We start from the raw sequence: 27,782 nt of genomic DNA on the forward strand, positions 1-27,782 counted from the left end.
TCGCTACTCAGGGCAGCCGCTGTAGCTCTTTGTCTGAATTGCTGTAGACACCTGTTTATTGCCAAATGGCAGTAATGTAGCTTCAGGGTGTTGGTGGTGCAGGAGAGAGAGGCTGATAGTCGGAAGCTCTTACCATTTCCTCGGACTACTAAATCAGCTTGGCTGCCCAGCCCTGCCATTGCTTCACAAACTGCAAGTAGCGGGTTGTAAAGCAGGAATATTCACTAGCCCAAACTTTAAGCTCAGTCTCTAAAACGAATCAGAGGCATCTGGCTGTTTTGCTGTCAGTGGGTAATGATGCAGCCGTGTCACAAACCCAGATGTGATTCTACATTTCTGCAGCTGTTCTGATGGGAATTTCAATGCCCCAAACATCTGCTACTGGGAATCATAGGCATGGCAACACAGACAACCTTTCAGGGCTGTTATTTTGGCTTGGGTTTTTCTTCTTCTTTCAAACTCCCCACCCCCGGATATATTTTTCCTTATTTATCTAAAAGGTTTAAAACCTTCCTATGTGGGAATAAATCTTAGATTCAGTACCAGGCAGTACAAAATCCCAGAAGCTGAGAGTTATGGCTTCATATGGCTGAGAAATGAGGTTTATAGAGGCTGACATGATAGGACACTGTCTGTCATGTAAATAAAGTGAAAGGGAATTCTTAAAATGAAGCCATTATTGTCTGTTGCATAAATATGTATTTAGATCATTTTAATAATGCAGCGGCGTGAGTCTTTCAGGTAATTACATATTTAAAATATGGCTCAGGAAAAGCTTTTTGAAGATAGTTGCATTTCAAAAGATGTCAGCCATTTTAATGTATCAAATCAGAAGAAACTGGAGAAATACATCATGAAATAATTACTGATCAAATATGTGCATGAGAGAAGTACCTAAAAATAAATGTTTCTACCGATTTGTATGTGTGTCACAGAGAGAGAGAAACATTCTCAAGCTAAATCATTTCTATGCCATCTTTTATTATTTCATGGATAGAAGAGGAAAGCTTTTCTGAAAATTGTCTGTATTCCAAAAGTTAACCTCTCAGCCATTCAGATGAACCAACAAAGAACTGATAAGGGAATAGCATAGATTCCTATGGAAAATCAATTCATCTCTGTGGTTTTCTTTTAACTGTATCTAACAGTCAGATTGATTTGTTTAAATCTGGGGAAACAATACCCTCTAAGTCATCTGCATGCCAAGTTCAGTCCTGGCATGAGATTTTATGACATAAATACAATAAAAACAGAATTTACTCTAGAAATGCTGACTTGGCAAAATGGCACACACCACCCCTGTCATAATTCTTTGATTTCCTGTATGTGAGACCATTAATAAACTGAAAGCAAACACAGGATATGAAAAATCAATACAAGGTACTGTAATGTTATAGCTGCAATAGCATTCCTAATTATGATTTCTTTTCTCAAGGAAACAATTTGGTGTCTAGCATCTGTGCAGTTTTTCCTTGTCCCTGACCTATTTTGGAAAGTTTGTCTGAAACACAACCCACCACAACTGACAAGGTGTTCTAACTGAGCTTACTGCATAAGTCAGATTTCTAACACGTTTCAGAGCGATAACAATGAGATCCCAGCTGTGATTTTTATCTCATGTTACCATAGAGACATGATGTGCTTGTAAAATGGTGGCTGTGGTGGTTGCTGCTGTGGCCTGCAGAGGTGAATCAGAATTACAACGCAGGGTGTAGAGTTCATGGTCACATCCATACATTTAAAGCATTCTTATGCCACCTTAATAGTTATGGCTTCCCTCAAAGAATCCTAGGAAATGTTGACCTCACAGAGCTACAATTACCAGCACCCCTAACCAACTACATTTCCCAGAATTCTCCATGACTGTTAAATTGGTATAAGAGTGCAGGCGCTTGAAATGTGCAACAGGGTGGATGATGAACACAGACACATGGGCAAGCTCCCCCAATGCACCATTTTTTCTTAACATGTTTTTCTCTCCCAATTAAGCATTGCATTGTTGTTTTAGCTTTGCCAGTCTCTAAAGGAGTTTTTCCAATGTCATCTAGAGGGTTGGCTATCCCTGGCATAGGGATTTCAACTGCATAATGCATGTGAAAGACTCTTGAGTTCTTGAGTGTGTCATACAGATGGTAAGGATTACTAAATGAAGGAAAGGGCATGGTCCTATAACAGTAATATTGATAGTGATCCCAAGTAGTCAATAAAACACAAGAACACGTGGGCTTAAGTTGCAGGTTCCAGATCTAAAGTTGCATCTTAAATACTTAAGGAAAGATTAGAAATGGGATATCGCTCTACTTCTGCTAAATCTACTTCTTGGTATGTAAAAGATTCTGTTCACCTATATATTAAAATGAAATTCCTACACAATTATTTTTCTTATATTGCATTGACATCCTTTCCATTAGTCGTCTTTTTAAAAGTGGCTTCTAAACATTGTGGAAGCATATAAATTGGTTTAAAAAGAGCCTGCTGGATCAGGTCAATGGCCTGTTTGGTCCAGCATCCTGTTCTCACATTGGCTAACCAAATGCCTGGAGGAAACCAACAAGCAGGTCCCAACCCCTCTTGTGGTTTCCAGCAACTGGTATTCAGAAGTACTATTGCCTCTGATTCTATAAGAATGTGTGGAGCTAGAATTCCCCTCATATGTCACTGCTTCTCTACTGATACACAAAAACTTTGAACAGGTCGGGAGCTGTACAGCGATGCATGTTGACACATATGTTTGTTACTTTCTTAATGTGCATACCCAGCTGGTGACCTGAGTCTCTCTTGTAACATGTAGTCCAGCCTTCCCCAATATAGTGACTGCCAGATGTTGTTTGACTTCAATTCCCATCAGCCTAGCCAGCATGGCCAAAGGGGAAGGATGATGTGAGTTGTAGCAGTGGCAGATTTGGGTACTATGACACCCTTTGTGAGGCCAAAACTTGGTGCGCCCTCCAACCCCTGTTCTGCCCTTCCCAAAGGTGGATAAGGATGCACCCAGCTTTGGGAAGGAGGTATGAGAGCTCTGGCAGGGTCCTAGAACCCTCCCACCTCCTTCCCAACCCCAGGAAAGTGTTAAGTAGGCTTTTGGAAGGAGGCGGGAGGCCTCAGGCCTCCTTCTCAAAGCCCAGCATCTTACTTACCAGGTTTTGAGACAGTGCTCTCTCAGCTCATCACCCAGTATGTGCATACTACTTTCACATTTCCAAATCCACCCCTGGTTATAGTCCAGCATCATCTGGAGGACATCAGCTTGGAGAAGGCTCTAGTGATCAAAAAAGTTAGTGATCTTCAAGTACTTCTCCATCCCTGTTCATTGGAGATTGCTTGTATCAGGTAGAGAATGCTGGTTCCTTTAACATCCAAGGGTTCTTTTGTTAGACATCATGACAGAAATGTGTTAGGGCCAAATGCAGACACACATTTTCTGTGACTTCTAGTCATGTCCTAATGTTATCTTGTGTTCCTTTCTGGTCAACATGTTTACCATTTATGTTCTAGAAAGGACAACAAAGAACAAGAATTAGAGCCGTAAGCCATAGGAGTGTGAGAGAACCCAAATAAGAGGGGAAAGGCATAAAAGAAAATAAAGGAGGGGTAGAGAAGATAATTTTTACCCAATAGAAATATTGGTTCACAAGCTGTGAGGACCCATACATAGTCTAAATGATGCAATCATAAGTATGTGGGTTAATGAGGGAAAGACAGGGTTTTTTTAAAAAAAAGTCCTGATGTTTTTAGTGTTTTTCAGAAAAGAAAAAAATACAAATCTTATGTATCAACAAACAATGTTATGCTTATGGAAGTATTTGGGAAGGAGGAGAGTGTCCCTTTTTAGAGGTTATCCTGGACAAGTGAGCCGGGCTGCCAATAAAGCAAAGTTAGCTTTCTGCTTTGGAATTTCTGTCAGCAGCAATCATTGATACGGCTGTTCCTCCTTAATAAAATCCATCATGCACTCCAAAAGAGTAACTAGGACACTTAGTTTTTATTCCACATGCATCTCATTTGTCTTCAGCAGGTTCTTCCATAATCTCATCATTATTGCTATCACCCTCTGAGGACAGCTGACTTGCATTAATCAGCTAGGCCTCCCTCATTCCTCACTAGATTCTTTGCAGCTTTACTGTGCCCTTGGGCATCCTAACTTTACTTGAAAAATTAATAAACCTCCCCTCTCTTATCTTACCTTATTAATGTCTGTCTTTGTAACCCATTATCCCTGCATCTCATCAGTGACCATTTGAGGCTGTGGTGATCACCAAAGGATTGCACCCTGGTGAGGCAGCGCACAAGAGTGCCCTACATAAATGCAAAAGAGGAAGTTCAAAGCCCAGCTTTGTTGTTTAGGAGTCTGAATGGTTGATGAAGTGAATGTGTGGGAATTGTTAGGATTCCACAGAAGGCCATTAAGGCCCATCAGACATTTCCCTGTTGCCGTCCTCATGCCTCCTTCCTCCACCCACCAACCAGCACACACCCAAACCTCCTTTTCTCTTTCTCTCGCTTTGCAAACCAATGGGCTTGTTAGCCGTCCAGTATTTTGAAATACTGGTATGCTAATCACTTGTGTTTGCACATTTTTGGGGGTAGTTGTTGGTCATGGTTTGCAGTTATACTGGCTGTCTCCCTTGCTTACTTAAAAGTACAATCCAATTGAAAATAAAGATTTTGCAGGTTTGCTCATTTCACACAGAGATAGCAGCTGGTAAGTGTCTTTTGCAATTCATCAGAGGCCTCCCCGACCACCTGCTCTTGGCATCCTGCAAACAGCTGGCTCCGTGTATGTACCATAAGCTATTATCTTACTCAATAAATAATGAAAGAAAGAAAGAAGGCAGGATGGAGTCATTTCTTTGTAAATAAAATAAATTGATCACCATCTTTCTTTTCCCATCTAGAAAGAAGCCATCACGTTAAAGGTGTGTTCTGTTTAAACAATATCTAATACACAAACATGGACATGTGTGTCCAGGCAACAAGCAAACTCAAATGCATGACAGTTTCTATTTTCTAAAAAATTGCTGCATTTTATAGAGACCATGGGGAGGTTTTTTTAGAACTTCAACTAATGTCACCAGATGCCCCACTATTGAGAGGGAAAGCTATGTTTTCCAAAGACTGTCCCACTTAACTCCCCCTCCCCCCCAACGAATTTCTGTTCTTTAGTTCTTAATTGTAGTGGATGTCAGGAAGTCACTCATGCTTGTTTTGGCCTTGTGCTGCTGTTGGACGGCACCACTGCTGCGTTTTCTAGCTGCCTGGGTTTTGTTAAAGTAGGGCATTAGGGGGAAGCATTATAAGCAAGAGAGATCAGTGCAAATAGTAAGCTTTCCATGTGCAAATCTTGCAGATACAATGCACATCTGATGTATGTTAAGGTTTGTGTCACTATCTGCGCTTATTTGCATTGGTGGGGGTGTGCATTTCCATCTGTGTTTCAGTGCAGGAGGGAGTATACATCCCTGTACACTCTTGGGCTAGCTACTCATGGATAACACCATCTTGTTTCCTTGCAATTAACATGTTGTTCATACAAAGCTGATGTGTATCGCTGTGACTGAACATAATAATGCTGAAAGCCAGGCTATCAATTCCATAAGGAGATAGATATTGCCAACCAGATTTAAGGGGGGGGGGAATTCTGCAACGGACTAGTAATTTGATTAAGTCAGAGGTAGGTCACTGTTGTTAAATTATTGTGGAGAGTACAGCCAAAGCTGATAGTAGCTTACTGAGCTCATATCAAAGACAAGGTGCAAACAGGGCCTTTTTGTTTCACAACTCAGTAACTTCCTTGCCACTATGCTACAATATGTACAGTAGCTTCCACTGACTTGAATGAGAGCTTCAGCCTTATGGGACAGTGCCAGCATTTAGGGGTGTTGTGAAAATTCAAGCAAAGGTGCTCCACTTACCCTTTGTTACTTACTGCCTCATCCCTGTCCCCGCTGTTAGGATAACCTTCATCCTAACATCCTCCCCCTTTCCGTGTAACCTGTAGTACCTGTGGTTCAACCCAATTGCATCGAGCAAAGAACTCACCTTGGAGCCAGAGAGATGTCTGTGCATGGTGAAGGGTTGCCACAAAGTTGAGAGAGGTCCACTAAGTCTAGACTTCCTCTGTCCATTGTAAAGTGAAGATGCTGGCAGCAGGGGCAAATCTCAGCAGGGAACAGGAAAACTCTCCCCATGTTGGTATGCCGCCAACATCTTCACATTGCAAAAGTCAGGGGGAAAGAGGAGGAGTTTGGTGGTGGGCCTCTCCCATCTTCAAGGGAGCTGCTTCCACCACCTCCTACTCTGTGCTGGCCCACAAGGTGAGTTTTCCCTTAGGTTAATGGGCAGCAGAAGTAACAGGATGTTTGGGTGTTCTTTCAAATGCTTGGGGGAGAAAAAGTGAAGGTTTTCAAGCATTTGAATGGACTCCTTGTAGGGCCAGATTCATTTTCGAAAAGCACATGGTTGCTTATCTGTCATGGATATCATTAGAAAATACTGCATTTTACCAAATTCTTCTCCAATAAAGAGTGGTGTTGTTTAAGCTAGCTTCCTCAAAATCCACCTAATCATTTTTTAATTATATCTAATTACAGCAAATAAAAGCAATCTGCTGCATGAATAATTTTATTAGGGATTTTAAATTTAGGATCTTATTCTAAATTATTCTTTGCAGGTAAGGAACTGAGGGCAGTACAATGGATGCTGCTTTCTCATATCTGTAGAACACTTTTTAATCCCTTCTGGACTTTTGCTACTTTGGAACAGATTTTACATCAAATGTGTATTCTAGCCAAAGTAGGTTTTACATTCAAGCGCAAAAGCCAATTTAAGTCACAGTTTTAAAAACACCCTTTTTGGCTGTTTATACCAGTTTGGCATGATTTTATGAAAGCGCTAAGCTCAGCCCTAGAATTAAAGGAACAAAAGAAAAACAGTGCAGCTGTAACATAAGCTTTCTGTTAAGCCAAGCGGTTACAGATCTATAGAGGAATGTTAAGTCTCACAGTTCAGGACACTGAGAGAGAGAAAAGTGATAGGTATTAGAGAAAATGTTTTCCACTCCAGTTTGGATGCTGAATTCCAGAATGTGGCACTGGGTGGTTATTGCTTTACTTCAGGGGTGGAGAGCCTTTTGAGCCTCCAGATGTTGCTGGACTAAAATTCCCATCCTTGATCATTGACCATGTTGGTAGGGCCAGATGTCCCAAAGCATCTGGAGGGCTGCAGGTTCCCCATTCTATTCCATGGCAGTTACGCTTTGGGATCCCACTGGGCTCTGTTGCATACACCCATGCTTTTTAACATTCATATGAAACCCCTGGATGAAGTCATCCAGCGATATGGACCAAGGTGCCATTACTACGTGGATGACACTCGGCTCCACCTCTTTTTATCAAATCTAGGTGAGGCAGTGGGTATTCTAAACCAGTGCCTGGATGAGGCCCTACAAAATGAGACTCGATCCAAGGAACTGGTTCATTTGACCAGCTGAGTGTTGCTCAGCCAGTTCTTAAGGACAATAGCTGCAATGTGAGAGAGTTCTTGGATTAAGCACTACTATTTAGAGGCTCAAGTGGCTTCTGTCGCCAAGACGCCTTTTATCAGCTTGGACTGATATACTTGCTGCAACCCTATCTGGACAGAGATAGACTTGCCACAGCTATCCACATTCTCTTAACCTCTTAATTGGATTGCTGTGAGGCACTGTATATGGGGTACCTGGAAACTTCAATTGGGCAGCAAGATAGTTTACAAGGATTGGACACTATGATCTCATTATGTCATCTGCACTGGCTTCCAGGCAGTTTCCAAGCGATGTACTGGTCTTAACTTGGAGCCAGGTTACCTAAAGGATTGTCTCCTATAGACGTTTCCTACCTTGACTTTAACATCTGCTTCGGGGGCCCTTTTTATGTTACCCTCCACTAAGCCAGGTGCTGCAGGTGGCTACTAGGAAAAAGTGGTCTTCAGTTGTTGTTCCTCACTTATAGAGGGTCCTCCCCAGAGAGGGTCCCCTGGCATCTACAGACTGGCCTTTGGGGCACCAGGACTTTGTTATTTTATTTTTCACCTAAAAATGTTTTAATAATATTTCAATCTTGTTTTTTTTCTTAAGTTTTAAGATCTGTGGAATGGTTGCTACTGCTACTGCTTTTAAGGTTTTAATTTCACATGCAATTGTTTCACTTTTATTGTAAGCTGCCTAGAGAACTTTTGCTATTGGGTGAAATATAAATTTTGTAAATATAAACAAGCAAATAATCATTATGGAAACATACTGGAATAATTGGAACTAGTAAAAGATATATAACAGGAGTTTGCTGGTGTACATGCAAAAATAGTTTCCTTAACAAATATATATCCCAAAACCAACAAAGAACTATTGAAGAGAACCTGAATTGTCTTACGTATTTCCAGTTGATGACATATATAGCTGACAATTTATAGCCAAGTATATTGTATTGGATATAATTTCTCTATTAAATCATCTCTATTAAATCTGGGATTGGATTTAGCTTTCAACTGATTAAGATCTTCATAGTTAATACTTTCCAAATGTTGTCATACTATCTATGAATAGTTGGAAGTTGTTTTATGTTTCTATTATGCTGCATTTTAAAACTTTACCACTATTAAAATCAGCTCCCTGCTAAATTGTGATATTGCTTCCTGGTTCATTACACCCAACAAGAGGTATTTTCTGTTGTGTGGAGTAGAAGTGCTTTGAAGAAATGCCTGAAACAAATGAGGCTGTCATAGTATCAGAGTGTGATTATACCCTGTAATCGTAATGTGCACAAGTGTCTGTGTTATCCTTGCACATCCTCACCAACAGTGAATACATTAGCCTATTTCACTACATCATTTCTGAGCAATACTTTAGCAAAACTAGTTTCAAGATGGATATAGCACCTCATGAAATCTTGTCCAGGGGTCCTTTACCATTTTTTTTTACCAAGTGTAGGAGCCCATATTATATATAGCTGGGAAATAATATGCCTAGAGTCTCTAGCTCTATCATAAAAGCTTTAAGGCTTCAACCCAATAACCAATAATCTGGAACCAGGAATGGGAAAGAAATGTAATTCAGTTCACATTTAAAGCCAAATTTCACAAATTTGCACTTTTTGAAAGAATAAGAACCATCCTTTGAAATTTGCACTTATCCAAACAAAACAATGTGTTCAAAAATGCATAGATTGGGGGGAAGTGTGCATCAAAATGAATATGTTTGAAAAATAGCATGCAAAAATGCATTGCATTGTAGGAAATAGCATGCAAAAATATGTACATTAGTCAAAACTATGAGTATCAAAGCATGCATAATGATGCAATGGTATTTCATGTGTGTAAGTGTTTTGTCTGGAACCCAGAACAGAAGATATCTAATGGACATAGCATAAAAGAATTCACCAGTGTGGTGGACCCACACTGTTCATCCTAGATAACCACAATTCATTATGTAACTGTTGCATATTCATGGATGCCTAGCAATATCACTATTCATAGGATCCGTCTTTTCTTACATAACTTTTAGCTTCCATAGATATAACCAGTTAAGGTCGTCTCTCGTCTTGTGACCCACTCTCAGTACGTCACTAATTTCACAAAGTAAGCGTGCACTACCTTTGCACTCAGTACAGAAAATGATGACTAAGGATGGATGATCACCCTTATAAGACTCTGGAGCAATTAATCACCCCAACTTCTATCACATTTCCAACTTGACAAGTTTGCCATGTGACTAAGGAGTGCTAAGGAGTGCATAGTTGACACAAGAGCAATCTTGAGATGGGAAACTGTGAAGGGTGGGGGTGGGACCATCACTGCTGAGTTGTTGAGCACATCATTTGCCTGATCCTACTCACATAATAGAAACAATTCCCCACTGATTTCATTGCACAATACAGACTGTTTGACTAGTACACTGGAGCATAATATTCCATATGAGTACTGTAGCACATATCTCTTTTTTGCTCAAGTGTTATCATTAAGTAGGAAATGCAGCATATTTTTCAAGCTGTCTGCAATTGCACTGGAAACCCACATATTTTTAGTTAAAGACTGAAAGTAAATTGAGGATATGGAATATCAATGGGAGGTAGTGCTCCAGCTGCTAGTGCAGCACTGTTAATTACACAATACTTTTATGGAGCAATTCAGTGGTAATTCTTACTGCTATTCCTCCTTAATAAGATCCATTGTGCACCATAAAATAGTAACTAGGACACAGTTTGTATTCCACATGCATCTCACATCTCTTTAGCTGCTTCTTCCATATCCATAATCTCATCATTATTACTATTACCCTCAGAAGACAGTTGACTTGCATTAATCAGACAGGCTGACATTCCCTTACCAGATTTTTTCCCCTGCAGTTTTATTGTGCTTTTGGACATTTTAATTAACTTGAAAAATTAATTACAAATTCCAACCTTATTAATGCCCGTCTCCACTCCCCAACTTCTGTAGTCCATTAGCACAGTTTTATTGGCACTGACCATTGCAATGCAGGGTCAACAAAGAATGGGGTGTTAAGTAAAGATCACACAGAAATGTTCTTAAGTGGGAGAACAATCATATCCACAAATTATGCCTGCTGGACAGGATAGGATCACATCCTCAGAGGCCATCTTCCATCCATTGCTGCTAGCCTGCTGGTACGCTGATGCAAATGATATCCTGAATGTTGTGCATTGTTCTTTGCACTAGTACAGTTAGTTTCCAACAGAAGGAACACAGTGGCAGAAGTGGCTGCTCTTAGCAAGAACTGTTTCTTTTCTCCATGAACCCTACATGTTGAAGGCTCAGTGGCAGAGCATCTGATTTGTAGGCAAACGGTTCTGAGTTCAGTCCCTGGCATTTCCTGATAAAGCTGGACAATATCCCTCTCTGAAACCCCTGGAGAATCACTGTTGGTCAGTGTCACCAATACTGAGCTAGATGAACTAATGGTCTGAGTTTGTATACATCCTATGTTCTGTGCTTGTTGTTGTTTAGTCGTCTTAGTCGTGTTCGACTCTCTGTGACCCCATGAACCAGAGCATGCCTTGGAAACCCTCACTTCTCAAAGCATCTCCTTTTTTATGTCCATGGAGTTTTCTTGGCAAAATACTGGAGTGGTTTGCCAGTTCCTTCTCCAGGTGGATCACATTTAGTCTAAACTCTCAGCTATGACCTATCCATTTTAGGTGGCCCTGCACAGCATAGCTCATAGCTTCTTGCAGTTATTCAAGCCCCTTCGCCACGACAAGGCAGTGATCCATGAAGGGGATTAAGCTTAAGCTCCTGCAAACTTCAGTTGCATATATGCAGCAGTGAGTGGTCAAAGTTGCCACCTAAACCTGAGTTTGATGACTGTGAAGCTCTTCATGGCGTAAGATGCATTCTGATGCTTCTTCCGCTGAAGGAAATCAAAAGTGAGCGAGTCAATTGCTCACTCTTTTCCAGTATTTCAGTAGCAAAGGTTGCACTTTGGAGGGAGCAGTGCTTCATGGATCCCACCAGATTTTTGAGAGATGGAGGAGTTCTGTGAATGACCAACTTATTTTTTTTATCTGGAGCAAGAAGCTTTCTGAGGCAGTTTAAAGTTACACATCCTATTGCAACCAGGAGAAAAGCTCCTGAATAATTTAATAATCTCAGGCTGTTCAGAAGAAGAAGAAGAAGAAACTCATTGCTTGGGTCCTTGGGACATGGATGAAGTTGTGTGGGTGGAAGTATATATTTATTCACTGTGGACTTTGATTAATTATTTACCAGTTCAACTGCCATTAACAAGATCTCTGAGTGGCAAGGTCTCTGCTGGAACGAAATTTAATCGCTCCCTTCATTATTTACACAGGTGAGATCCTCACCTTTTAATATAGAAATCTGGTACCAGGTTCCCTAAAGTCAGCTGAATAATTGGAACACCCCAGGCTACCAATTTAATTCAGCTTCTTCCGAGTCACTACTCTGGGCCCAGTTCAGACTTGCCTAGCATCAAATAAGAGAGATTACTCACTTGTACAAGAGTTGCAAAAATCAGGCTCTCATTTTGCATAATTTGACTTATACTGCAGGGAAACAAAGAGGAAAATCTGCCTGAAAGTTTCAAAATGTATTAAACGTTTCTCGTATTGCCAAACACAGTGTTTTCAGCTGTGTGTGACAAAGCAATAAAAAAGAAGCTCTGATATACACTTGCCATCAAGGTTAACTATGTAGTAGTGGATTTATATGGCAGGCACTTAACCACAGACAGCTTATTTTGTCACATGAAAAGTATTCCTCATAGTTGGAGAGCCAAGTCCTATGAACATTATCTGAAATATACTCGGAGTTGAGAGTGGATTTCATGCTCTTTATTCAGCTCAAGTGGTGAGGAGGAAATGGAAGTTCCCCCCACAATATCTGCTTTATATACATTATTTACACAGTGGGCTGCACATGATAGGCTAATTCCGGAATTCTCCTGTAGGCCAATCAGGTTGTGGATTCACTTCCACTTGGAGCTGGATTGGGTGGCTCCTGCGGACCAATCATACTGCTGCAGGACCAATCAGACTGCTGCATTTTGGATCCTATTGTTCTAGGACCAATCAGACTGCTGCATTTTGGATCCTATTCAACTCAGTATATAACATTATCTATGTGCGAAGGCGACATTTGTTGACTTCTTCAGTGGACTTCTTGGTGGCTTAAAGTGAACTAGCTTTATACTAAAAAAAATTCCTTCCAGAAGTGTATCTGAAGAAGTGTGCATGCACACGAAAGCTCATACCAATAGCAAACTTAGTTGGTCTCTAAGGTGCTACTGGAAGGAATTTTTTTATTGTTATTATTTTGTTTCGACTACGGCAGACCAACACTGCTACCTACCTGTAACTAGCTTTATACTGTAACAAGTGCACATTTGTAAGTGATTCTTCATGTCAATACTTCTCTAGCCTTCAGAGTTTGTGCATCTGCAGTAAAAACTGGTAAAAGTTTGGACATCAGTGCTGGTAGGCAAAGCTTCCTGTGTCCAGAATACAGGATTTATTGAACGCATTTCTCCACTGGAAGCTGGTACCAATTGGGGCTGGTTAAGCAGAGGGTCACTTAATATCCTACATGGTGCCTAGCAATGGGTGGAATTACCGGTAATGCCAGGCACCATGTAGGAACTCTCCAGGACTAAAATCCTATGCACACAAGAGAGTATGTTCCCTTGAATACAGTGGGATTTCCCTTTTGAGTAAAAAGGATAGGATTGGGGTGAAACCACAGTGATACAGACCCCAAGCAAGCAAGCAGGCAGAGCAGAGAATGAGAGATTTAATAATGGGGGGGAGGAGAAGGAAGGGGGCTCATGTTCTGTGAGAAAACTGAGTCCTGCTGCTGCATCCTTTCCCTTTATGGACCAGCAATGCCTTTCTCCCTCCCTCAGAAGAACTCTTGCACATCTCTGTGGCACTGCTGTCCCCATTAACCATGAAAATTCTGCCATAGCAGAGAGCAAAATGAATAATTTTCTTGTCAAAAGCTGAACTGTAGTGGAACAGAACCAGTGCTGCATGCAACAAAAATGGGGTGGAAGATAAGTCAATGTCTTCTTACAACCCTTGTTTTGGTGCTTCACTCCACACATCAATTTATTACATCATTTGGTATTCTTCCTCAGCCAGAAAAGTATATTAGATGCATAGGTGCCAAATCCCTGGGGCCCTGGGAGCCCGAGCATTCACAAAATTCCCCATGAAGGGGCCCACAAATTTCAGTGCCAGGGCCACGCACACTGCATAGCACCTGCAGCCCTGGGCACCCATGGTTGCGGGGCCAAGTTGGCACTCCTGATTAGAAGGTACCTCAAAGGTGAACTAGTTCACCTAACTCAGCCATTGTACTAAAGTCATTGGTAGTCTATCTGTTAGTGGCTGCTAGGTTGGTGGCGGCCCAGGGGTGGAAGGACGCTGCAACTTTTACATTGGATAATTGGTTTAAGAGAGCTTTACATATAGCTACCCACCATCTGAAGGAACTAGGAAGTGAAGCAGGACCAGACATTTGGTTGACTTTTATACTCCATATAAACAATCAGCCTGCAAATAACCTTATTCCTCCTAAATATTACTTCATATGGAAATATTTGAGCTCCTACTTGTTTGCTTCAGACACTCCCTACAATTATCTGGCCTTTAGTCCTTGGTGCAATTGATGCGAAACCTCCGCCAGTTATACCCATTTTCTTCCCTGTAACATTTTCTTCCCTGTCTGTCTGTCTGTCTGTCTGTCTCTCCACATAAACAAACCAAACAAACAAACAAACAAACACACAGAGTATTTTTTTTTTGTCTGTAACTGTGAAGAGTTCTCTGTTTTGTTTTACATAAAAAGGTCACCTAGCCCAAACTGCTACTGATGCAGGAAAACTACCCCTTCAGCATCCCTAATATATGGCCATCCAGCTTCCAGCTTCTAATGGAAAATTCACCACCTTCCAAGGTTGACCGTCCCACTGTCAAACAGCTTTTACCTTCAGGAAGAACTTCCTAATGCTCAGTTGAAATCTTTCTCCTTTCAATGTGAACACTTTTGATCCTACCCTCTGGAGCAACGGAAAACAAATTCATTCCCCCTTCTGTGTGACAATGCTTCAATGCCCTCCCACCAGATGTCAAAGAGAAAAATAACTACCAAACTTTTAGAAGACATCTGAAGGCAGCTCTGTTTAGGGAAGCTTTTAATGTTTAATAGGTTATTGTATTTTAGTATTTTGTTGGAAGCTGCCCAGAGTGGCTGGGGAAACCCAGCCAGATGGGTGGGGTATACCATATTTTTTGCTCTACAAGACTCACTTTTTCTCTCCTAAAGAGTAAGGAGAAATGTGTGCGTCTTATGGAGCGAATGCAGGCTGCGCAGCTAGCCCAGAAGCCAGAACAGCAAGAGGGATTGCTGCTTTCACTGCGCAGCAATCCCTCTTGCTGTTCTGGCTTCTGACTTTCAGAATATTTTTTTCTTGTTTTCCTCCTCCAAAAACTAGGTGCGTCTTGTGGTCTAGTGCGTCTTATAGAGCGAAAAATACGGTACATAAATTATTATTATTATTATTATTATTATTATTATTATTATTATTCAAATAGTTAAAAATGACTATCACATCTTAATGGTCTGTTGTCCAGGCCAACCATACTCAATTCCTTTAGGGCTTGGTCTCCAGGCCCCCTCCAATCATTCTCTTCTTCCTCTGGATCCCAGTTTGTTAGTATACCCATCCTAATCTGTGCTGCCCAGAACTTGATACTGCACTCTGGGTGAGATCTGATGAAAACAGAATAGGGTGGCACTATTCTTTGCCAATATATTTTGAATTCTGCACAAATTCAAAAGTTACCACTTGAACAGACAATGCAAATTAAATAAATGTTATAAATGGGAATTGTGTGATCTGCATAATTCATTCTCCTAGATCTCAGAATCTAGGAGTGGTTCGGTCCCCTATAAAACAAGAGAGATATAAAGTTATCCTGGTAACCCTAGCACCTCTCTAAGAAATATACCATATTTTTTGCTCTATAAGACTCACTTTTTCCCTCCTAAAAAGTAAGGGGAAATGTGTTTGCGTCTTATGGAGCGAATGAAGGCTGCGCAGCTATCCCAGAAGCCAGAACAGCAAGAGGGATTGCTGCTTTCACTGTGCAGCGATCCCTCTTGCTGTTCTGGCTTCTGAGATTCAGAATATTTTTTTTCTTGCTTTCCTCCTCCAAAATCTAGGTGCGTCTTGTGGTCTGGTGCGTCTTATAGAGCGAAAAATACGGTAATCTGTGCTGCCTCTTGAGCTAGCTTCTTTGACCTCATGTTCATGGGTTTGTAGTGAAATCGTGAGGAATACCTATGATTTTTATTTATTTAAAAGCATTAAAGGTAGTCAAATACTGCAAAAATTCCCTCAGAGGAAGAAACTCATGCAATGAGCTGTCAAAATGATTGGCTTGTAAACAACCTATGGACTTGAAGATGATTGACTGCTCAGAGCTGCTCAGTGAAATGCTTGTGAACTGAACAACAGTTGAATTTACAAAAGTAGAAAATCTGGAAAGAATTAATCCATGGATAGCGAAATCTGTGTGCTTCATATTGATTGTAGGAAGGTCAAAATGGTCCTTTTCAATGGAGTGTGGAACCTTTCCCTAGATGTGCAGAAGCTGATAAAACTGAAGTCACGACTTTGCTTTGATTTTCTGCTGTGTGCTGATGGCCACTAGGGTTGGATGGCTTTAAAAAGAGATTAGAGAAATTCATGAAGGCAAAGTCCGTTGGTGGCAATTACCCATGGCGCTTATATGTTACCTTCAGGTCCAGAGAATTATACCAGCTGCTGGAGAACCACAGTCCTTTATGATCTGCTTGTCAGCTTCCCAGAGACATTTATTTACTTCAAACTATATCTGGTCTTTTTTAGTTGCCCTTCATCCTTAGATACTAGGGTGGGCTTTATAACTAAAATACAATTACAAAATGATGAATAACAGTTAATAAAACAATTTACAGGGAGTATAACTAAAAAATAATGCTTCATTTCCAAAAGTAGTAACCAATTAAAGCTGTAAAGTGCTGGTGCCTGATTAGCCTCTCAATTTGGGGGCCACCACAGAGAAGTTCCTGTCTTGATAAGCCACTGCCTCCTGAACTTCTGAGGGTGGTGGCACTACCAACAGGCTCTCTTCCACTGATCCGAATCTCCAAACTTGTGCATTGGGGTCGAAGTCATTTAGGGCTTCATATGTTAATGAAAGCACATTGAATTGGGCTCAGAAGCGAATAGGCAACTGGTGCAGATGCTTGAGAACATTTGGTTGGCCAGCGTGGAATGCAACCCTCTTCTAAAACTAGGAAACAAAGTGGAGAAAGTGGGTCGTTATCCTGAAAGCATTCAGACAGAGCATCATCACCTGGACATAACCCTCTGGAAAGCTCTTGCACAGTAGGCCCCACTGAACTGAACCTTCTCTTGTGCAGTTCCTATCAATTTCTGTGAGGCTTTCACTGAACATCCCAGTAGGCTGTGCCCCTTTTTTTGTACAAGTATTTCCTTCAGATATATAGTTCAGCCCATGAAAGATGAATGGAGATGCCTGTGTGTATAACTATCTTTTAATTCTGGCTTGTCAAATTGTGACAGCCACTCTGGCATTGTCATGTTAGATTGTCATGTTCTGTTGATGTCAGAATTTTACCTAGAAATAGGAGCTGACATGATCTGAATTATGATATTTTCAACAATAAAGGCCAAACTATACCTTACACACAGATTTGTGTTACATTATCCTGCTGGGCTTTTTTTTCCCCCAGAAGGGACAATCCTAACAGTAGTAGTAGTAGTAGTAGTAGTAGTAGTAGTAGTAGTAGTACCCTGCCCATCTGACTGGGTTGCCCCTGAGCAGCTTCCAACAAATAATAAAACAACAAACATTAAACACTTCCCTATACATAGCCTTATCTGCTACTTTCCTTTTTCATTGTGCCCCCATGTTGGTAGTGAGTGGGTTGTTTGAGGCAGCTGATTTAGACTTTTAAAATGGCAGAAAGGTAAAGTCTGAACACCCTTTCCTTTCCATTTCTCCAGTGCCAACTGCAAATCTAGTGGCTGTTCCTGTGTAATATGCATCCAACATCTAGTTGCTATCTTAAGGCTGGACCCAGCACTGCTTGTGCAATGGAAGGTCTATCTCCTCTCCTTTCTTCTGCAGCCCCCTCACCTCCTCAAAATCTGCACCAGAGGGTTGGGGACGACGACATAGGAGTAGATTTTGGGCGCACATGAAGAGAGGAAAGATGTGATTCCAAAGACCCAGCATGGGTTTTGTCAAACGTATGTCATGCCAGGTGAATCTCATTTCTTTTTTTGATAGACTTACAAGCTTGGTAGATCCCCTGTGATATTCTTGTGGAGAAGCTGGTAATATATGGGCTAGATGAGGTAACTTAGGTGGATTTGCAGGTGGTTGACTGACCAAACCCAAAGAGTGCTCACTAATGGTTCCTCATCATCCTGGAAAGAAGTGACAAGTGGGGTGCCACAGGGTTCTTTCTGGGACCATTGTTGTTCAATTTCTTTGCCCAAGTTATAAATGACTGGGACAAAGGAATTTAGGAACGCTCATCAAATTTGCAGATGACACCAAACCAGGAGGTCATATGAAAGATGGAGCAAGTTTGTTTCCTCCTGCCCCAGAGAGTAGGACCTGAACCAAGAAAGGAGATTCTGACTAAACATCAGGAATAACGTTCTGACAGTGGAATGTACTCCCTCACAAGGTGGTATCCATCTGTCATGAATGCATTAGTTGGGAATCCTGCATTGCAGGGGGTTGAACTAGATGACTCTCAGGGTCCGTTCCAGCTCTACAATTCTATGATTCTATTGTGGCTCACTTTTTGTCCCACCTCATGTGACTGAATAGAAGTCAGGATTAAGCCTGTAGTTTGGAGGAAAATTACAGCACTGAGTCTAAAAATTTCCAGAAGCATCACAAAACTGGTTATGAACATACTATTCTACAAACTAATTGAAATGAAAACATGCCTGATATATGTCAAGGCATTTTGCCCCAGGCAAAATAAATTCTTTAGGCAACAGGAAAACTTAATGCTCCCTTGGAGAAATAGCTCGAGGTCAAAGGTAGCATTTGCTCTGTAGCCACATGTGTTTTCAATCTGCTTAGCCCTTGTGATCAGCAAAGCTCAGCCATGCAAAGGGGAAGATATGAAGGGCTAGAAAGCAAAAGCATACAAATGAATTTCCTAAGAAAGATAAAGTACAGGCATAAATAGGCTTGTAAAAAATAGCAATAAACTTGATGCTGTACAAAGAGAGAGATCATATTGTGTCCCATTCTTGCAAATGCCATATCTCAGCCCCAACAAAGCCTGGTGCATGTTTCCTAACAATGTTGTTCAGGGTGAGAGTGTGGGGACATTGAGGGAGAATTTGGAGTCCAGCCATCTCTCAGCTGCGGAAAGGCCATAGCTCTAGTAGAACTTCTGTATTGTATGAATGCATAGTATGCAGAAGGTCCTAGCATTTTTGGGAAGGGCAGCGAATGTCTCCAGTCTGAACTCCTGGAGACCCACTGCCAGTCTGTGTGGACAATGCTGAACCAAATAGACTCAGTATAAGGCACATTGTGATGCTTCAGGTAGTAGCTGGAAACTGGTGGCCACCTGGGCGAGAACTTGGTTTCTCAGCCATAGATGATAATCCGATGTGAACGAGTATCTTGTGAATAGCTGAGGTTTTTATTGGTGTTGGTGGAGTTCTAGAATAAATAGTATAAGACTGTCAGTGTTGTAGTTAGGTGTTGTAGTGTAAATATTTTGTATATATACCTAGGGGATTGGTGAGACTGATAAATGCTGAGAGTAAGTAAATATTTGGGGGGGTGTCTAAAAGTGTAAACGTCTGTAGGTGTGGTTTGGTTGAAGTTAGGGCGTTAATGGGTGTGGAATATGTCAAGGGCTGAGTGTGAAATATTCAGTGAGTGGGATCCTACTTTATGGATTTTCATTGGGGTTTTTTTACTCACTTTATTATTTTAAATATTGTGTTCATTTTTTTATTTTCTTTGTAAGCCTTTTTGCTATATTTTTGGATGAAATGTAAATAACACTATAAATAAATAAACAGACTGACATACAGAGAATGGGGCGGGGGGGAGAGGGAGGGGGAGAGAATTTGAATAACATGGGACAAGAGCAGCAGAGTAGATGTAACTGCTAGGCCAACAGGAATGTGGTACCTCGGGTTAAGTACTTAATTTGTTCCGGAGGTCCGTTCTTAACCTGAAACTGTTCTTAACCTGAAGCACAACTTTAGCAAATGGGGCCTCCCGCTGCTGCTGCCGCACCACCGGAGCACAATTTCTGTTCTCATCCTGAAGCAAAGTTCTTAACCCAAGGTACTATTTCTGGGTTAGCGGTGTCTATAACCTGAAGCGTATGTAACCTGAAGCATATGTAACCAGAGGTACCACTGTACTAGCTTAACTGATGAGCATTTGCTTCTAAACTCTGAAGCTCAGCTGAAGATGCTCACATAGCAGGAACAATAGTTCCTTAGGTGCAGAATTTCCTGATAGGACTAGTGTTTGTCTTCTACGCCTAATGGGGTCACTTTGTGTACCATATAAAGTGTTCTCTTATCTGAAGTACATTTTTGTAGCATGAAAAATGAATGCTGCTTTAACTCTTTCTGTAGCATGCTTTATTGCCAAGTAATTCACTATGATTTTCCCCCAGCTTTTCCCCCTGCAACCTGTGTAGCAACAATTGCTGTTTGTACATCACCTGATTCTCTCTGCTCTTTTTCTAAGGTTAACCGTGTGCACTTGGTATGCCTGTGCCTTTTTAATGGGACTGCCTGAAGTGCTTTTCAACCCCTACTGCTTATCTGACTTTCAATATTCTCCAAGTGGGAGAATGGCAATTGTATTTTTCAGGGTCAGATATGATTTTGCTGGCAGCAGCTGTGCTAAATCTCTGGTTTGGTTTTTAAAAAGGAGGAGGAGGTGGGGGAAAATACAGTTCTAAATTGATATCCAATGTTTTTGATGCTTATGCAAGAGAAATCCTCAGACTGACAATTAATGTCCTCATACTGATTTGGGCAATGAATATTTCAGAACATTCCTATTTGGGAGGCTAGACAACCCACATCTCTCTAACACATATCAATTCCACATTCTTTGCCAGGACATTCACATGACAATAACATTCACATCTGCTTAATAGAATTATTATTTTTCATATTTTTATGTGCATTGCCTGCTTGTTATGAAGGTGCCATGCATCTAAATTCACTTTTATCTCTGTGGCTGGGGTGGTATGACAGTAGTTTTATTTGAACTGATCAAGAAGGAAATCCAGTTCATAGTATTATTGTCTGACCATAACTCCTTAATCTAAAAACTGAAATTAAAGTACACTCATTTGAGAACTAGTGTAGTGAATGATGGGTTTATGAATGATGCGTTGGGAGTACCAGGTTAAAAGAACTTAGCTTTACCATGAGTATACTGGGTGATCCAAGTGAAAACACTCTCTTTCAAACTCACCCAATCCCTTGCTGCCTTCACCACGAGGCTAACAGCAGAGATCTACTTTACAGGGTTGTTGTAATTATTGCTGAGATTTTCCATCTTGAGCAATTTGAGCACTTAAAAAAGCACCAAATAAGTATTGATTGTATTAATTCAGTCATAAGACCTGACAATTCCAACAATATATGAGTCAACAGAAATTGCATCTGCACATATGGGCAATGCCATTCCTACTCAGAGTAGATCCATTGACATTAATAAACATGGCCAACTTAGATTCATCCATTTTAATACGTCTGTTCTGAATAGGACTCAGTTGACTACAACCCTTGGATCGGTGCTAAAAGAAATAGAAGCTTTAAAGGGCTCTGCTCTTCAAATTCCAACTTTGGGGGAAAGCTATTATGAGTTATCCAATTATACTGAGCAAACCCCTAACAAGAAGCCGGTACAAAGTGAAGCACCTCCTTTTAATCCAGAAATGTACTTCGGCCCATATTGCATCAGCTGCTCTGGATTAATAATACTCGTATTTCCTTAACATTAATGACTGCAATATGAATGCCATTTGAGAAAGAGAACCTTAGCAGCATTTTAAACTATATTCCAAATTCAGATATTATCGTTAAAATGTGTTTTACATTACTCTTGAATTCCCCCTCTCCAGTGCAAATCTAAGCGTTTGCTCTTCGTTTTTACATACTAGATTGAACATTTTCAAAGAACCCTCTTCATTTCCCTTTTATCTCTTGGTATACCATTTCGCTGCAGCCTCCGTTTCCCTCTTGTCTTTTTATTCAGTGTGTGACTCATCTGCAAGCGCAAATTACCTTCGCTAAAGTATTCTTAGGAGAAATAATTAGCCAGAAGCACCTCCTCTGCAGGCTCCCACATATGCCTCAGAGACCGGGGCGCTTGACATAAATCATTTAGTCCTGAGCCCTAGCACACACCTCTCCCAAAGGACTCCGTAATTGGCAAAGTAGTTGCCAACTGGGTTTAAAGTGATTTGAAATTGTTTTCCATACAGCCTTGCTGATAGCTAAAGGTTTCCCCTTTACCTCAAGCATGAGTTACAGTAACATGATTGAATGTAACCAGTTATTCAGTTCAAGCTGTGATTCTGATACAGTATAGACAATATAAATTCCCCGGAGCTCTGTGAGGCCACCTCAACGGTCCATTTAAGTCCAATTCAATTAGGCTCACTATAGTTCTTAGGATTTCGTAGGTATGTTTGCAGCAGCCTTGAGGCTTGAATGTGAGAACAGAATTCATCTAGGACTTTTAAATTAGGTCTCAGGTGTCATCATTCTAAATGAATTATTACACTGGTATGTTGTTCATGCCACTACAGTTAAGGTTATGTTAGTCTCTCTAGTCAGCCATTTTAACACACTGAGGGCTGAGAGATGCCTTGTAAGGTCCTTCTGTGGCTGCGACTTTTTTAAAAAAACCACATGAATTCTTAAAATAATTACACTATCAGGAAATACATGGGCTTCTTTATATAGATAGATGGAGATATAGATTTAACAGGAAACTTCCTGGTAGATTTGAGTTTCCAAATGGTGTAAATTCAGGGAAAGCATATTCCTGTAGAGCTGGTAACATTCCCCCCACCCACCCGCCCCCTTACTGGATGCCATAAAGAAAAGGCATCTGCCCCAAACAATTAGCAATTTGATCCAGCAAAGATGACAGCATAATAACAGTGCATACTGTGAGTTCTTATTGAGCTCAGTAGGGCTCCCCCGTGGTGCGCAGGGAAATGCATTTTTATAAGAAAATGCACAACTGAAGAATTGTAGAAGGCAACAAGCAAGGTATGTAGCATTATCAAGAAGTAGAATTTGTCCAGTATGAGCATATATTCTCAGGAAGAATGTAAAGCACAAAAGAAATGGATGAGCTCACTCAAGGGTAGCCAACATGGTGCCATTCCGATATTTTTGACTACAACTCCCATCAGCCCCTATCAGCATAGCCAATAGTCAGGAATTATGGGAGTTATTTCAACAACATCTAGAGCAGGGGTTAGCAAACTTTTTAAGCAGGGCTGAGGTCCACTGTCCCTCAGACCTTGGGGGGGGCGGACTATTTTTTTTGGGGGGGGAGAATTAATTCCTATGCCCCACAAATAACCCAGAGATGCATTTTAAATAAAAGCACACCTTCTGCTCATGTAAAAACACCAGGCAGGCCCCACAAATAACCCAGAGATGCATTTTAAATAAAAGGATACATTCTACTCATGTAAAAACACACTGATTCCTGGACCGTCCATGGGCCGGATTTAGAACGTGATTGGGCCGGATCCGGCCCCCGGGCCTTAGTTTGCCTGCCCATGATCTAGAGGGCACTTCATTGACTACCTCATCCCTAAACAAATAACAAAGAATGGTTACTTGAAGGAGTGATTATTACTTTTTTCTGCAGCGATAAATGTTGGACAAGAGGAAAGAAAAGGGTTAAAGAAAGGAATTAATAAGTAATTCAGACCAGGGGTTGCTGAAAAAATTTAAAATAGGGATGCAGAAAAGGGAGGCATGGGGAAGTCGCTGAAATTGGGTACATGGAAAAATTTTATGAAATTATACATGTTTATATGTTTGTTTGTTAGTGTTTGTTTTTTGTATTGTTTTATATTATATGTTGAAAAACCAATAAAAAAATTATAAAAAAAAAATATTACTTTTTTCTGGACTTACCTCTTGTTTTCTTTTAAGTTTGCTGCCCCTGAGTTAGGCTGCAAGTACCGTAGGTCTCTCTACAAACCATTTTGAGTGTTGATATCAGCTCTCTTGATATTTTCTCTGCCCTCAAAAGCTTAGGAGAAAACAGCCCCTCAGTTGTGGAATTCCTTCCGCACAGAGGAGCACCTGGCACCTTCAATTGATACTTTCTTTCATTTGCTAAAGATGCACATCTTTACCCTGGCATGTGACAACACACACACACACGCACAACTCAGTCCAGTTGTGATTGTGAGTTGTTTTCAGCTGTTTTTACAGTGTTGTGACCCACCATGGAACCTTGTGGTGAAGGGTGAATAATAATAATTATAATAATAGCTGTTTGTTGCTGGTCTTGTTATAAATATTATTATTTTCAGATGAATCAAGAGAACCACTGAGTTACTACCAGGGCTTTTTTCAGCTAGATCTTGCTGGAACTCAGTTCCAGTACCTCTCAGGTGGGCACCATTGTCTTTATAAGAGAACAAGGGAGGCATTCATGGTGAGTTCCAACACCTCTTTTTCTAGAAAAATATCACTGGTTACTTCTTTGTATCCATAGACAATCTACAAGAGGACAGACCAAGAAGAGAAAATGACAGAGCACCACTTGTTGTCACCTATAGCTCTCAGCTAAAACCATTCCAACGTATCATTAATAATCTACACCCCTTCCCCATCTCAGAAAACAATCCTTCCCTTTCATAGCCCTTGGCTGGTAGGCCTTTCCTTGCTTATCAGATAGTGCCCTGATATGAAACAGTCACTTAATGGCAACAACAATTGCTCAATGAAGATCAGACATAGTCTAACCACCGTGTAAGCTTTGTGCAAGCAAATCAGGATGAATGCTGAGTAAATTGGTGATCTGGGAGAGCCCTGACTCCCAGGTAAGTGAATATAGGGTTGCTTGCAGTCTAAATCCCCACCTGCTTTGAAACATTATATGCTGCTACACCCAAACTTATCCTGTAATGTAATTTCAATGAGCTGAGAAAGTTGACACCTGACCCGCTCCGTTAAAAAGAAAGAAAGAAAACTGCTTACCAACATTGCTAGCAAATAGCATGAAGAACACTATTTTTATTTTATTTTTTTATCGTGTCATATTGGTGATGTGTAGGTGGTGGCAACCCTCAGCACTAAATAACGAATAAACCAGCATTACGCTGTGGCAGCATCATTGATGTCCTGTTTGGTAATTACGGAGCAAAAAGATGTCCGTCTGTACTTGGTGGTCTATAGATGGGCTGAGAATCCAGGGTTCTGTTTCCCAGGGGGTTTGGACCAAGAGTTTGATATTTTTATTTATTTTATTTTTATTTTTTGCTATTTTTCTAGCATGTTTTCTGTCATCTTTTTAAAGTGCTTTTTGATATATAGCCCCCGTTCCACCATATGAATAGTAAATAGTTGTTCTTAATATGCTTCTTAAACAGCAAAATTTTCTTGCAATGGGAGGGTTGCAGGGGGGAGCACACCAACCGTTGGTGAATTGAGATTAATATCCTGAAGTATTAGTGTCTTACCACTTAGAAAGCATGACACTCCCAGCTTTGTACTGGAGTCCTGTTTGTATAACTTAATTTGTCATACCTGCTTAATTCACAAGTGTCCTGTAAAGGATGATATCTCTATACTGGCTGTTGGATGTTGAAATAGACCCATATGCCCCCCCCCCCAATTTGAGCTGGGTAAACTACTGTAGAACCACATTGACATCTAGTGGCCAAAATGATACACACTGATATTGAAGGTATTTCCCAAGGAAATGTATTTCTCTACTGTTATATTTTTCTGGCATGTTTCAATTTGAAAGAGTGACATGTATTTTACATTCTTCATACTAATGTTCGTGGGTGTTTTGAACAATGGTTCAATATGTGTGTGTTGGTGGGGAGAGAAATGCAGAAAACCAGTGTGAGGGAAAATGCAAAATGGGTTTTGGCATTAAGAATATTACCCTAATTTCACCTTCTCATGTTCCTATGAGTATTTGTGCTTTCACATCTGCCAGCCTCATCTGGCAACATTTACCACTGAGTGATTTATAGAGTGCAGTAAATATCCATTGTTGGAAATACAGAACCAGTATTATTTAAGTTCAACTCTTAAAACTAAAGCTGTATGCAGATTGTTTTCTGCAGCCAGAAGATAACAGCTGTTTATATTTTATTAAGTGTGGAGAAGTCTTACTCTAGATAATCTTGTTTCTCCCTTTCATCAAATAAAAGTTGTGCGTTTTTAAGGCTTTAAGACTATGTCAGGTGGGGTAGCAAGAGTAGCTTTACTCAAGGGATATGTTTATTTTCTTTGAAAGGGCTCATATTAGTTTGATTCAATTTAATTTATCAAATTATACAATATTAAAATTAGGAAAACAGAAACAACGTTCTGTTTTCTCTCTGGCCTGAATGAACCAGATCTTTGCTGTGTTGGAGAGAGGAAGGTTTGGAAGAGAGATTCCTACTCTCCAGTAGCAGAGCAAAGCACAATGGTGACTGCCAGAAACGTTTAAACTTGGTTTTATTTACATCTGCCCTCATCTGACGGAAGTCCAGCTGTCATTAAATGGTGCACAGCATAGAAAAAAGACACAGAGAGCCAGCAATATTTTCAGGATGGTATGAGCAGCTCCTTCGACTACTCTCCTCCGATTTTATTCTCCTTTGTTCCCCTCTGCCCGCATGGCCGGTCTGCCAATGTCTCACGTTACATCATCCGGTCATGGCTTTTACTACACCCATCCCCATATAAGGTAATCACTGCCCAGAGGAAACACAACTCCATATAAGGTCAATAGATTGTAAGGCACAGAGTGCTGGTCAGCCGAGGTCAGGGGGCACCCTGCAGTATTACAAGCCTCTGCCATGGCTTTATGACTCCCACACTCAGCCACCTTTAAACAAATGCTCCCTACAAAAATACCGAGACTAGAATAAATCACAGCGAGTTTGCTTTGGAAATGCTGTAAGTGAATGTTTTCCTCACAGAGTTTCCAGAAGTTGCAGCAAACAAGTCTCCATCAGCTGGCGCAAAGACAAAGATGGAAAAAAAGGTTCCAAATGACTTAAAAAGAAAACTACTTGGCTTTCTTATGGAAGAAATCATGCAATCTTTGTGTTAGCAAAGATACGGGGTCTAAATTCTCCTTTTAGAAAGATTCGTCATTCATGTACAGCATTTGCTATGTTGGGAGCAAAGCGCTTTCATGCATGCAAGTGTTACCTCTTTCAGTAAGAGTCAGTAACTGTATATCACAACATGCCGCCCACCACAAAATAAAGCCAGGCGTGCTTCTCTAGCGAGAGTGGGGTTAGGTTGGTTACTTGTTAGATGCAGAGGTATGGTTAGTTCTTGTCTGCCCAGGAAGTCGTTTGGTCTATCTACTCAGAGCTGGTGTCACTGTTCCACATCCCTTTAAATAAAATGTTGGTCCACTATTTTAAAGCCTCCCTAGCCATGCACAATGACTGTCTCAAACGTACACACCTCAGCTTAACTGTGAAGTGAACATGGTTTTACATTTTCAAACCAGACGGAAGCTGGTTTGAGGGGAAACGCATCCAAGAGGATAGGTATGGATTTTGGCTAATGCTGTGTGTGCGCATGACTTCAGACACTAATGGTGGAAGAGCATTGGAGCCAGAATAAATGGCACAGCATAAGAAGCATGGATGCTGTAGGTTGTGTGTGTGTTTTTACTGCATCTGTTCCTGCGCCTTTAAAAGCATCTCTCCCCCCCCCCCTTGTAATTTATGGTTATTGGCAGGCAAGTTAAGACTGAAGGTCATTATTTTGAAGTGAAAAGGTGTCACCTTGTATACATGGCACCTGAATCCACTTCATTTTAATAAAGCTGTGCTTTGTGTTTCTATGGCTCCTGCTCACCTGGAAAATTGACCGATTTGCCGTTGAATCTGAAACTTCCCAAGGGCCAGGCATGCTCCAGCTGGTGAGCCATCATCACGTGTAACGTGCCCCC

The 27,782-nt window shown here is 40.9% G+C and overlaps 1 protein-coding gene across 2 annotated transcripts in view; it reads left to right on the forward strand.

Annotated features, from left to right (window-relative positions):
• OSBPL1A (oxysterol binding protein like 1A) overlaps positions 1-27,782 on the forward strand; it is a 158,326-nt gene that overhangs the window by 28,812 nt on the left and 101,732 nt on the right. The window lies entirely within an intron of this gene.

Source organism: Podarcis raffonei, chromosome 7 (genome assembly GCF_027172205.1).
Source record: "Podarcis raffonei isolate rPodRaf1 chromosome 7, rPodRaf1.pri, whole genome shotgun sequence".
Classification (NCBI taxonomy): Eukaryota; Metazoa; Chordata; class Lepidosauria; order Squamata; family Lacertidae; genus Podarcis; species Podarcis raffonei.